This window comes from Bidens hawaiensis, unplaced genomic scaffold (assembly GCF_021521415.1).
Source record: "Bidens hawaiensis isolate Kalapana, Puna unplaced genomic scaffold, B.hawaiensis_p1.1 tig00001647_1, whole genome shotgun sequence".
Classification (NCBI taxonomy): Eukaryota; Viridiplantae; Streptophyta; class Magnoliopsida; order Asterales; family Asteraceae; genus Bidens; species Bidens hawaiensis.
The window spans coordinates 2055681-2071065 of NW_027491093.1; the positions used below are offsets into that span (position 1 = coordinate 2055681).

Sequence of the window (15385 nt, forward strand, 5' to 3'; positions counted from 1 at the left end):
ACACACACCTTTTTACACACAACCTCAAAACACTTAAACCACACAAACATGAGCAACCAGACCAACTACACACAACCTCAAAACACACAAAACTTTGTAACACATTTCATAAAATAACAACTCTCGATCACCAAGTAAAAACACATCAACTAAAAAACTCAAACCCAACATTCGACTGCATGTTCAACTAAAACTCAAACCAAGGAAAAACACATCAACTAAAAAACTGAAACCCAAACAACAAAACTCATCTCCAACATCAAACACACCATAACATACCACACACTACCATCAATAAAAACACATCGGGCCACAACGAACAGATCGGCCATGTAACTGAAACCCTAGAAATTGGGGGTTTCAACTAAAACGCTATTAAATCCTAAAAACACACATGTATCCTTCGATTTTGCCACCCTAGTGTTCAATTTACTGTTCTTCTTCTCCATTCTTCTTCACCTGCATGTTCAATTAAACACACCCATTAAAAGTCCGAAGTTAACAGACTTTAAAACCCACTAACGATTAAACAAAGACACACCAGTTTGAATCGATCACCCGATTTGAAAGACGAAAACCAAAATTCTTACCTTCGTCTTCTTTCTTGTAAACGGCGGTGGAGAGAGAGAATGACTCAGTCTGATGGTGATTGTTTGTGGACTAGAATCGTCTATGGTTGAATAATATAAGACGATTAGATTATTGAGTGTTTTTTGGAAGGTCAATCAACTGATTGCATAGAAATAGGAGCTTCCCCGATTAATAAGTTGACAATCTGCATGATATAAATACCTAATATCCCTAAAATATCCTTTAACACACCAATATCAAGTGGTAAAATAAGACACTCCTTATTTTATTCCATCTTCTAATCTTGACCCTTGATTAGCAAGATCTAACAACCAAGATTGCTTCTTACACTTATTAGAAAAACTCCTCTTTTTACAATAACCCATCCCCGTAAATCAAAAATTCCAATTATGAGGTTTTGAGAACGAGTAGAGGTCTCTTGACTCAAATTCATGTAGTACCTGACCGACTAACCGGTTATTTGACTGTTGACCACTAACCGGTTTTGAAAATAATTGATTTTCAATTAACTGGTTAAGCGGTTTATGCACCAAATCATGAGGCCCAAGTTAAGTTTTGGTCCAATATATTGAATCTAAACCTGAAATTTTGGGAAGTCATTTACCTAGGCTTAGTTAACTGTTTGGGCTTGAATATTGTGAATTTTGCCTATTTTTTATAACGAACGCCCGTATGCTTATTATTATCATTAATTCAACCCCCAATTCACACAAATTAGTCCATAGCTCAACTAAAATCATCAAATTCAACCCCAAATTCACACCCCAGATTAGTAAAAAATCACAATGGCATCAAGAAAATCCACACAAATCATTTCAAAATCAAGCATATATATATATATTGCATAATTCAACAATAATTATAACCTAACTTGCACAGCCAAGTGAATATAGCTACACATATACATATATGTACATACTAACCAGATTTTGGTGACAAAGACAGTGGTTTGACTGGGCTCCGACGGCGGTGCACCTGGGGCTCCGACGGTGGTCTGACGGCCGGCGACGGTGGTTTAACGGCCGGAGACGGTGACTGGAGGGAACAATGTTGTCAAAACAGGAGATGGAGACTGCTGCAGGTGATATCTCGTTGGTGTCTTTGGAGAGAAAGAGAGTGAAATGGGTGTGAAAAAAATGGAGGTAAAAGAATAAGGAGATGGAGGGAAGAAGGAAAAAAACAAGTATGGGTACGATGAAACCCTATCCATTGGATCCGTTTCAGAATGATGCCCAGATTTGTCTTTTCACGGATTTTGATATGTCGCCACTAATAGTGTTGTAGCCGCTAATAGTGTTGTCGCTAATGACAACATATTTAACAGTGGGCGACCTCAATAACTAAGGCTTTTACTAGAAAAATTGTTCATAAAGGTGCGATCTATTGTCACAAAGAGGTTTCGTTCAAAAAATTGAGTTTTCCGGCAAAAATTGAGATATTTTCCGGCCAAAAACGTTTTTCCGTCGACCTGCGACTAACGGTGCTAGGTTTCTGTTAGTCATGGACAGTTATAAACAAATACACATTTAATTGTGACCGTCATCACCCGAGTATTAAGTTGAAACTGTTATTTATCAATAGGGTATGGTTAGAATTACTTAGAAACCAATTTTTCTTTCAAAAAGTAATGTTTTGTTCCTTTTGTATCTTTTAAAACTACGAGTATACCCGCAAAACCGGAGATGGTGTAGGGTAATCACAAACTCATGAAAAAGGTGGGCCTTACTGAAAAGTCCACAACATCTAAACCGTTCAGTGTGATCAACCCCCCCCCCCCCCACCCCACCAACCGACCACTCCCACCGTGCACACACATGTACGCCATAACCAATTTGTGTAAACGAAAAATTACAAAGTATATATATATATATATATGTAATATAGGGGATGGTTCAGGAGAGAAGTTGTTTTATTGAGAGAAACGCGAGAAATAAATATGAGTCATTGATTTTGTTAATCAAAGGTAGATAATAATAATGGCATGTTTGTAATAAATAAGAAAGTCAAGTCAATGATTTTAAGTTGAAATGGGCAGTTTAGTCTTTTATGTCTAGGCATATTAAAGGCAACATACATCCTAATAAATTACATTAACTACAATTTAATAAATTATATTAACAACACTTTTAAATTTTCTTATATTTTAATAAAATTATAGAAACATATTGTGATCATGTGTGATTTAGAAACTAATGGGATGTTCAAAAATTTAAAAGAAAAACAGTTTCCTTTAATAAAACAACAAATATTTTAACACACCAATCCAAAAAATTAATCTACATATACTAAACTTTTACACTATACCATCTACAAATATCCTCACATAAATTACTATGTCGGATGTGTACATGTAGGGACTTTGTGAGGATGTGTGTGTATGAGTTTGATGGTAATGTGTAGGAAAGTTGGTAGGTTATGTATGTGTAGGTTAATATTGTGATTTGTATAGGTAATAACATGAAGTAGTATTGTATGTGTAAGTTAATATTGTGATCGGTGTAGGTTTTTATTTTGTAATGATACTGTGTAGGAAATTTAGGAGGTTATGTATGTGTATGGTAACCTAGTATTAAATCATTTTAGCTGACAATGACAGTGTTTGAATGGTGTAAGATAATGTATGTATTATAGTAGTGGTTGGTAAGAATATTTGTGTTTATTATAGTGTAGGATTTTATTGAGCTACGTGTATGGTATATAGCGAGTATATGTAGAGTAGTGTAGGGGGTTGAGTATCTATGAATGAAATGAAGATTAATAATTTATATTAAAAAAATATAAAAAAAATTGGATATGATAACTATAATCAAATCCATAATCATACATTTCCTATGTTTTAAATTAATAGATAAATAATATAATTGTTATAAAAAAATTAAAACTTCTAAAAAAACCATTAGTTGTTACCATATAAAACAATTAAGATGTTTACATTATAACCATATATTTAATTAAAAGAGAAAACAAATAGAAAAAATCTAATTGGTTAAAGTGATCTCTCACACTTCTTGCAATAAAACGACTTCTTTCCTGAACTTAAACCTCTCTCTCTCTCTCTCTCTCTCTCTCTCTCTCTCTCTATATATATATATATATATATATATATATATATATAAACGAAAAATCAAAAATCCTACGTGTCGTGATATGGTCGCTCCCCCATTTTTTGGAAACCACCAGATTGCTTAATTATTAAATGGAGGCTTCTCATGCATTTGACCCGAATTCACGGGTATAGGTCTCATCAAACCCAGATATTTCTTAAATGGGTTATAACATCTCATTAACTTAAAAACTTATCTCACCAAATATTTGATATAAAAATCCTATTAAGTAGGAATAAATAAAAACTAATATATGATTTATTTAAAAAAAAGATATATATTATTTATAATTAAAAAACCAATTTTATAGTAAAAAAATAAACAGGTCTTGGGTCTCATCAAAGCCATATAGCTTTTAAACCGGGTTATAACATCCCATTTATTTGTGAAACAATTTATCATCAACTCATAAGTATATTATTAACTTCCATACAATAAAAAAATAACAATTCAAAAAATAAATAAATATTAGAAACAAATAATATAAAACAACCCCCGTAATACGGGGGATAAAAACTAGTATATATATATATATATAGATGGTAAGGATCCTAAGAGAACCCTTTGCAAATTGAAAACTTTGAGAACCATTTTGGACCACTAAAAACACATTTAAAAATATATTTTAAAAAAATCATAAAAAAAATAACAAAAATTTTTAAAAAGTAAAAAAACTAAGATTCTTATATTTCTATCCGGTTTCATTAAAAAATATAAAAAATAAAAAAAAACAAAAAAAAAAACGTTGTATTATACACTTATGTATAATTTTATTTAATCTTTAGTTACGTAATATATACATATCTACAGTATCATTTATCTTAAATTATACACATGTGTATAAAAAAATCATGTAAATGTACATATATGTATATATTATACATATGTGTATATAATTTGCTAAACCGATTTTTTTTAATGAAACCGGGATGTTAAATTAAGAATTTTGGGTTTTTTTACTTTTTTCATTTTTGTGTTTTTTTTTATTTTATGATTTTTTTTTATTTTTGTGTTTTTTTGTCCAAAATGGTTCTCAAAGTTCTCAATTTCAAAAAGGTTCTCTCATGATTTAATCCTCTATATATATATACTAGTTTTTAGCACGCGTATTACGCGGGTTTATTTAGTGTTTTTTAATACTATTTTAAATATATAACTTGTAATATTATTTAATTAATCTACCGTTTTTAATGTCATTTTGATTATAGTATTTTTTTTGGGGGTTGGGGGGGGACCAAGATAGGCTATATTAATTGTTGGGGTGGAGTTTAATTTCAAGTATACTTAAATGTTTTGCGTTTTGTTTTCTCTCTATATATGTTATTGTTATTTTATCTTGGTCGATTTTAATTTTATTTTTATTTTTTGGGCGAAAGTTTGTTTAGATTTAATGCTCATCATGGGTATGGAAGTTTGTTTTAATTTTGGAGAGATGATTTTGGTTGTCATTTTTGCAATGATTTTTTTGTTTGTATGAAAATAATTGTTCATTAATTATTTTGTTTTGTATTATGTGATGTTAGTACGAAAAAAATATTGTTATTTGAATGACAATTTAATTCATTGTATTGTAATAAAGTTTGTTATATTCATTCAGAATTTATATGTTTGTATGGTTATAATGCTTTGAACCAAGATTGGTTAGGTTTGGTACGTAGGGCAAGAACTAATACGAAAAAAACAAATAAAATGAACTAAAATTAGTTCAAGTTTAATAGTTTATAGCTTTATGCATACAAAATTAAAAAAAATAAGTGAGTGACATCAATTCAATTAGCTCCATTTCTCTTCACCCATTTGAAATGAATATGATGTGCTATTTATGATTTAATATTCATTTTTTCCTTCATTTTTGTTGTGTTTTTAACTTTTTTTAAGTTTTCATTTTAAGAGAGAGATCTATAAGTCCATCTTATCCTAAATACAAAAGCCCCAAAAAAATATAATAATATAAAAAAAAATCACGCACATAACATACTAAAACTCCTAAACATCATACAAATGCATTATCAGAACAATCAGTTAAAAATCCCACGAAGAGAGTTAGTTAATGAATTCACGCCATGGCATGTTTTGATAAACCAAGTTTTATGTTTAATTATAAGAAAACAACTTGATAAATCTATTTCATCCCCCATGAAAATCTAATAATTTTATATGTTTAAACCATTAAAAAAAAAGCAAGATCTAAGATTAGCAGTAACACATGATACAGAAAATAATTAGAGATTCTCTACAGTTTTTTAATGCATAGATCATGTTTATTATTGGAATTTTTGAAGTTCATGCATATTTGCAGCAAGAATTAGAGAAGTTACATGAACTAAGAAACAGAGTAATGATGGACGGTGAACCAACAAATGTGGTACATAAGCATAAAAAGGTATCTACTTTATTGATACACAATCTACGAAAATTCTAACTCCAAATCTCCAATAACATGGTGATACTCTTAGGCATAAGCTACATGAGAATCCCGCAAGCGAGTAGCTCTCCGAACCAGATGATAATTCTAACTTGATGATGCATGATGGTGTAAAATATCCAACGCTCCTCATCCTCGTAATCCCCACTAAATGGGTTTGATTTAGTTACACCGACCAGATATGATAATGTAACTCAAATAGATGAATAACTTATATGATAAAGTCTACCTCTTAATTAAGCAGAAACAATGCAAAGATGTGAGATCGCTCATGGACCAAAACCGTTTGATGTGTACACCTTCATGAGTGATTCTTTTCTGGCTTTCTGACCTCATAAAAACTCCATGAGCAACAACCTGAAATAAACATCCCAATCACCATGTTTCTGTACAAAAAGACACCAATATTTCATCAAATTTGACACGAAACACATTAGCAATTTTACACATTTAGTTGGTGGTAGAGGTACGACAATCATCTTTCTTATTCTCTTTAGCTTCAACATGTATAGATTCAAAACTCGAATTACAAATTCCTTGCATAAATCTGTTCGGAATAATCTGCACACTTTTGGCTCTATTAAATAAGCACGGATTAATTGCAGCCAAAACTGAACTTTCTTCTCTTGATTGTTCTGTTTGGTTCCTAGCTATTTGCTAAGATTCATGTGTTTTCATTTTAATATATTTTGGCATTTCAAAAAAAATAATACTAATACAAAATAAAAATAAAAATGAAAAATAAAAAACTGAACTTTCTTTTATATTCCCAAATTGTGCCTGTAATATTAAAATAAAACATAGCCCAAACCGACCCATTTCTCAATCAAATGAATCAAAATGATATACCCGTTATCAAGATCCGCCTTCTTTGATGCTTTAGAAAAAACATACAACATAAAAATGTGATTTGAACTTAAACTACAATATCTAGTATTATACTTAGATTATATAGAATGTACACTCGCAACTGCTAATTTTTGGTTGGAAATCTTTCTTTAATGATGACGTCTTGATACTTAGATTATTAACCTTCGATGATTTATAAGATTTCTGAATTTAAGCTCTAATGTCGTCAAATAGTTCAGCTTCAAGCCAATCTAGTGACAGATTATCACTTTCAAATGTGCAAATTGAATCCATTAATATTATTCTTCTTCGATTCCTGGTAATTGATGTTTTACACCCTTTTCACCTACTTTAATCATAGTTGAAAGCTCATCTGCGTCAATAACACATGCGTACAACACAAAAAGTGATTCTTAAAATGAGCAAGGTAAACATGATGTTTGGATTATGATTTAGAACTGAACCTTATTATTGTAAAAAAAAAATGATAAATGAATAAAAATAAAAATAAAATAAAATATGGTCAATTAAAGCCACCATAATCAACTAAAAAAACTAACATTAAAAACGCGTCAAGTTAAAGTTATAACATACCAATGTACCATCACTTGTGAAAAAGGCACTATCCCAAGCTAATTTTTTGTGTAAGTTGAACTTCTTAACTCTTCTGGTTCTTGTGTTTCAATTAGTGTAGGCATTTGTTCATTACCTTTGAATTAAGCTAATAATAGCATAGCCCATGTACGAAATTAGAAAACTAATATTCATGTAACATTCGTTATTTTCGGTCTTTTTTGTATTTGTATTTTTATCGAAACCCGACCCGATTTGTAAACCAAATCTTTCACTAATATAAAATATTGGATTTTTATGTTTCATAATCATCTCTTACTTTTTGGATTTGTTACTAGTTTGTATTATTTAACTTGTTTAAACCTTTTTTTTAAAGAAAAAAACACATGCAAGTATTGATATAAAACAAGGAAAACAAGTGTGACTCCTTCCCTATATAAACAACCCCATCCCCTTCATTTCTTCTTGCTCATTCATCTTCTTTCTCTCTCAAACTAAGAACACTATCTCTAACCTTCAAGGTTCATAATTATCAAGCAACAACCTTCTTTAATTTTTGTTTTGTTACTTACTAATTCATATCTTGTGGTACAACATATATATAATATGCACCCCTTGTTTCCTTCGGCTTTCATCTTCTTCGGGAGGTGATATGCTACAAGGCAAGGCTTCATGGAGAACTCTTTGTAGTTCTTGATTATACTATTTTCCTTTAATGCTTTACTAGTCTTGTTTATATTGTAAGTAGTTTAGTTTTAATTCATGTTTAAAGAGTTTCATGGTCTTGGGTATGAAGTCACTAGTCTCGGTTTATCCCGAGATTAGACCCGAATCAAGACCGAACCAAGACCGAACTCTTGTTTACTAGCTTTTGTTTTAAATAGTTTTGTTTACTAGTTTTGTTTAAAATAGTTAAAATAGTTTAGTTTTAATTCATGTTTAAAGAGTTTCATGGTCTTGGGTATGAAGTCACTAGTCTCGGTTTTATCCCGAGATTAGACCCGAATCAAGACCGAACCAAGACCGAACTCTTGTTTACTAGCCTTTGTTTAAAATAGTTTGTTTACTAGTTTTGTTTAAAATAGTTAAAGAAACATGCTTATGAAAGATTTGAACCTTGTAATTTCTAAAACCATTTTGGTAGTTCTATGGTATTTGGGTATGTGGCAACCATCCTCGGTATCATTCCGAGTCAAGGACCGAACCAAAACCGAACTAACCGAGTTCACTTGCCGAAGACACACAAGTGTGTTTTTGGCCATCGAAACCCATCTTTTCTTCAAGAATATATTTAAAACTAATTTTAAGTATTTTATCAACTTACTTGGTGTGTCGGTATCCAACTTGATCTTATAACAAGCTTGGACCGGTGAAACCAAATACTCACTTAACAGACGTTAAGGTTCTTCATAATAGAACTATATACTTGGTTAAGTCTTTCGACTTTATTGAGTTATCTCAAAACATTTTGGAAAGTTAACTTTGAGTTTAGTTAATTATCTAGACCCAAGTTAACAAATCCGAACACTCGATTAAAACCTTGTTTTGGTGTTCATATACCCAAAGGGTCTTGCATTAGTGCATTATAACCCACATAAGTTATTTAACATAGGTTGAGTAATAATTATGCATGAAATACCAAGAACCGGTTTCGAGTAAACTTACTTTTTAGAACATGTCTTTAATTTCCCAACTATGTATATTTTTAAACCATGAACTTCATTATTTACTTTACTTGTCATACTTTACTTTAAACCCTTCCAAGACTACCTACTAACTTAAGACCTATTTAATCTAGGTCTTGCTTGCTAAACCCGATCTCCGATTATTCACGAATCAATCTTTCAAGTTATTTAGTTAACGTGAGTACATTTCATCCCTCGTTTTCATTTTTATCTTTTGGGGGTAACATGCATACTTATTCAACAAAAATGATTTATATTATACTCATTTCTCAAACCACAAACCTTAGGGTGTATGATGCTAGAATACTTGCTCTATTGCGTGTTATATGTCTCATATGCTTTACTTGCGCGAGTGTTTATTTTTATGTTGTTGTTGAGCCTCATTAAGTATGATCATACGCTCCCCTAACTACTTAGCCTTGTGCTAGTAGAATAGGGCCTCATTATCCGAGTATGTCGGTTGTTACCGAGTAGAAAGGATCCTCATTTACATATATTTTATATGCCACGATTGATGCTTTTATTTATAGTCTCATATACGTTTGTGGATTTCGCTCATATTATATATACTCAAAACTATAAAATTGCTCACCAACATACGTGTTGACAAATGTTATTTTATGCATTGTTACAGGTTTGATTATTACTTGAGTTGGAGTTCGAAGACGTCATTCTATTTTGATACCGCTAGGTTATTAGAAGAATGAACAATATTTATTTCTTATGTTTTGATGTTATTTGTATGAACAATATGTGTTACTTTGGTGATTGAATGAAATTAATGAGTTAATTAAATATTGTCACTTTAATAGTGTCTTGTGTATTTGTCCAATCACGTTACACCCCGGCATGTTCCGCCACCTTTGGTCGGGGTGTTACAATTCACATATCATTTATCAATTTCCTTTAATTCATATCCAACTAAGCAACAAATTAACAGCTTTGAGTTAACTTGCAAGTTCATCCGATAGCTAAAATCATTTAAAATGAATCAAAAGACTAATTTTCAAAGATCTTTCAACAATTTCCTTGAATTTGCTTCTAATTAATAAATTAACCAAACAATTTTTTGCAATTCGTAAATCTAACCTGACCGGGGAACATCGAAATCGAACCTGACAACGGTAACTGATGAATTTGACTTTGATTGGAGAGCATGCACACTTCCAGACCACCGTCAACAGATTACCTTCAAATAAAATTGAAATCCCATATACAAAAACAAAATGAAAGAGATGCATTTTAATTCCAATAGCAAATAATAAATCCCAGACAAATATCTTTAAAATATACACAAGTTTCATAAAATCATCAAAAGAATATACCAAATACCGGATTTACTATGTTTAAGCCAACAGGAGAATGTTCTTGCAGCTACACCTTCACAAGGAGACCATCAACCACAAGTAGTATCCAAACATCATATTAAGAACGAATGATAAAATTATAAAAGCATACGACAACTCACCTATCACCATGACAGATTATCCAAACATCTAATCCTAAACAATTTATCAAAGTTATGATCATCCATTGCCCAGCTTTGATGCGTTGATTACTAAGCCCAATTATATATTAGGTACAAACAGTTATAATTGATAGACTTGATACAACAAAAGTATTTATTATCGTTTCTTTACCAACACTCACCACAACTGTGTAACAAAAATCATTTAAATTTTTAATTATAATTTGTCTAGGTTTTAGATTTTAATTTACATCAAATCCTCATATCAATATAACAAAAGCCCAAATTCAAACTGAGTAAACCTCTAATTCCTGACATTAATCACCAAGCAGATGTTTCGCAATCAAATTTGAACAAAAATAGAGAGAGATACGTAGCTGACAGTTGGTCGGATTTGAGAATAGAATCGTCGTGGACCCCTTGCTAGAGACGCAAACCTAGGCTGTTGTAAAAAAGAAGGCATCTTAATAGAATTGAATAGTAATTGAGGAACAACGCTTAACAAATCAATTTAGGGTAGTTGTATTTTATGGTGAATCGGAAGCTCTATAGGGGTTGTAATCAGAGAAGGGAGCAGGGATTGTCATTGATAAGGTTGTGGTGGAGTTTGTATTAGCAGGGATTAGGGTTTACAGCATCAACGACGATACAATGTGATATAATCCATTTGACCCGATCCAAAACCATCAAAAGTTCCATACCCGCGATTTTTAAATGAATGAATGAGAAACCTTCATTCAGAAATCAAGCACTCTGGCGGCTCTATGGGATGCGAGAAGCGACGTGAGAGTGACACGTAGGATTTTATGGTAAACAATTATATATATATATATACATATACTAGTTTTTATCCTCCGTGTTACGGGAGTTGTGTTTCTTATTCGTGTCTAATATTCATATTTATTTTTGCATTTTAATTTTATGTATTATAAAAAAGTTAATAATATACTTAGGGTTTGATGATGAAATAGTTTCATAAATAAATGACATGTTATAACCCATTTAAAAGCTATGGGTTTGGTGAGACCCATGACCCGTTTATTTTTTTTTACTATCAAATTGTTTCTTATTATAAATAATACGTTTGTCTTAAAAAATTGGATATTAATATTTAGTATATCCCTACTTTATAAGATTTGATATTAAATAATTGGTGAGATTTATTTTTAAAACAGTGAGATATTATAACTCGTTTAAGGTTATCTGGCTATAGTGAGACTCATACCGTGAATTCGGGTCAAATGCACTTAAAGTCTTAATTTACAAATAAAACAATATGGTGGCTTGAGTAAATGTAAAAAACAATCATAAAGCTTTTAAATGTATTGTTTATTTACGAGAGTTGTTTTATATTATTTGTTTCTAATATTTATTTATGTTTTGAATTTTTATTTGTTTATTGTATGAAAGTTAATAATATACTTATGGTTTGATGGTAAATTGTTTCATAAATAAATGAGATGTTATAATCCAGTTTAAAAGCTATATGGTTTGACGAGACCCAAGACCCGTTTATTTTTTACTATAAAATTGGTTTTCTAATTATAAATAATATATTTTTTTTAAAATGAATCATATATTAATTTTTAGTATATCCCTACTTTATAGGATTTTTATATCAAATATTTGGTGAGATTAGTTTTTAATTTAATGAGATGTTAACCCGTTTAAGATATATATGAGTTTGATTAGACTCATACCCATGAATTCGGGTCAAATGCATTAAAAGCTTTCATTTAAAAATCAAGGAAATCTAGTGACTCCAAAAAAAGGGGAGCGACCATATCATGACACGTAGGATTTTTATATTTTCATTTATATATATTATAGATATATATACTAGTTTTTATCCCCCGTATTACGGGGTTGTTTTATATTGTTTGTTCTAATATTTATTTATTTTGTTAATTTATATTTTTTTTATTGTATGAAAGTTAATAATATACTTATGGTTTGATGATAAATTGTTTCACAAAAAAATGAGATGTTATAACCTGGTTTAAAAGCTATATGGTTTTGATGAGACCCAAGACCCCTTAATTTTTTTACTATGAAATTGGTTTTTTAATTATAAATAATATTTATGAAAGTTAATAATATACTTATGGTTAGATTAGACCCAAGACCCGTTTATTTTTTTTACTATCAGATTGTTTTTTTAATTTAAATAATATATATCCTTTTTTAAAATAAATAAGATATTATTTATTTATTGTATCCTATTTTATAGGATTTTTACATAAATAATTTGGTGTGAATATTTTTTAATTTAATGAAATGTTATAACCCGTTTAAAGAATATCTGAGTTTGGTAAGACCAATACCTATGAATTCGGGCCAAATGCATGAGAATCCTCCATTTAGCAAATCTGGTGACTCTAAAAAAAGGAGGAGCGACCACATCACAACACGTAGGATTTTTATGTCTTCCTTTATATATATTATAGATATATATATATATATATGGTTTCATATAATATGACTGCATAACGATAAACTAACATTACATAGAACCAAACGTACATATAGGTTTCTTATTTTTGGTATTAAATAATTATACAAATATCAATATATTAGTTTCCATATACTAGTGTAAATCATACTTGCGGATTCAAATAGGTTTCTTATTTTTATACACTGTAGACTTGGTGATGGCTGATGTTTTGTTCCTTAAAGAGATTTTTGTTTCCGGGGGGTTGTTCATAATCACGGTAAACTTGACTTTCTCTGTAAGATCAACACGATAACCACCGGGAACACTCCAATTGAAATACCAAATCAAATTGGCAACAAGATATTCTAAATGAAGCAAAGCCAAATCGGCACCAGGACATATCCTTCTTCCCGAACCAAAAGGCATCATCTTGATCCCTTTGTTTCCGGTTATATCAAACACACAATTATTACCATCGTTTGAAAGAAACCTCTCGGGCTTGAACTCCATGGGATCATCCCAGACCTCTGGGTCCCAACCCATCTCAGCTACCATGAAATTGATGGTTGCCCCCTTTGGAATTATGTAGCCTTGCAGCTCTACCTCCTCACCAACCCTATGGAGCAGCGCAATGTGCCCTGGTGGATGTCTCCTCAGTCCTTCTAAAACCACTGCTTTTAGATATGGGATTTTATGTAGGTTTTCTTCGTTTATAACCGATTCTAGCTGAGACCCCAATGGTGATGGTGGTGGTGGTCCAACAACTGCAACGATCTCATCATAGAGCTTACATTGAATATCAGGATACTTCACGAGATTGGCCATAATCCATTTTAGAGCACTAGAGGTGGTCTCGGTGGCAACAACAAGGAACTCGTCGCACATGCTCACCATCTCCTTTTGGGTGAGCTTTCCACCATTTTTATTTATAGCGTCTTCCCCCGGAACTTGAAGTTTCACAAGGGTGTCGATGTATGTTACCAACTGTTCTTTGTCTCGTACTGATTCAGATCTAGCTGCTTATGTTCGAGACTTGATGAGCGAAATGAGCAGTTGCTTCTGATCATTCCGCAATTGAACGAACTTCTTCCATTGGTTTCTAAACATTATCTTCGCCAACCATCGGGACACAAGGAACAAGTTAAAACTCATTGAGTCGGCCAATGAGAGCAAACCATCTTGTACACATGCGATGTCATTGATACGATGATCTTCAAGCTTCTGCCCAAAGCACATCAATAATGAGAGGCGTAACATGGCTAACTTTATATGGTTAACCATCTTGATTGTTCCCACGGCCTTCTGTTGCTCCTGAAGCTGATCAATCATGATTCGGAGGACCCATTTTCGATCCCACGAATAGGACTTGACGTTTGAAGGGTGCAAGAAATTAGAGCCAAGGTTGTGACGATATACTCTCCAGGTAGGGCCGTATGAGGCTGAAGAGATGCCGACTATCCCCCATGTTTTAGGGCGGTCGGAGAAAGTGGTGCCTTTCTGGATGAGGATTTGGTGTGCCAGAGAATGGCTGCTGACGAAGACTGAAGAATGAAACCGATGTTAAGAGTTATGAGCGGTCCGTATTTTGCCTTTAGACCTCTGATGATGAATTGGAGCTTTGGAAGGGAATTGGTTAAGAGTAGGAAGTGGGAGTAAAAGAACAACGTCCCAGGGGGCAGCTTCTTGTTGCCTCTCCTACAAAGCAAGAGAGATATAATAATGGCTGATAGGCCGACAGAAGCGAGAACAATTAACCAAGACTCCATGTTCCACAATGATTCCAACATATTTGTTGACGTAATATATATATATATATATATATATATATATATATATATACATACATATATATATATATATGGAGAGAGATATTTTGAGAACTTAATGAGTTGTAAGAACTTTAAGAACTCAATTTTGGACCACACATTTAATTAAAAGAGTTAAAAATGTGGCTGAGATTAAATTTGATTAAAAAATGAATCAGGAGAGAGAATAAGTATTTTTGTTGATTACACAAGTTTAAATTTTAGTTACACATGTGTAAAAAGTCGATTCGGTGTGTAAAAAATTACGGTAATTTTTTGTACATTACTTACACTTACGTATTACACATGTGTAAAAAAAATTCAAAAAAAATTGTTACATTGAGTTCTTTCGAGTTCTTAAAACTCAAAGCAGTTCTTAAAAGAAATCAATCCTATATATATATATATATATATATATATAATATATATATATATATGTATGTAGGATCAG

The 15385-nt window shown here is 31.6% G+C and overlaps 1 pseudogene; it reads right to left on the minus strand.

Moving 5' to 3' along the window:
• Window positions 1-13306: 13306 nt before the first annotated feature.
• On the minus strand, window positions 13307-14895 carry LOC143590515 (cytochrome P450 89A2 pseudogene; annotated as a pseudogene).
• Between the last annotated feature and the right edge of the window lie 490 nt (window positions 14896-15385).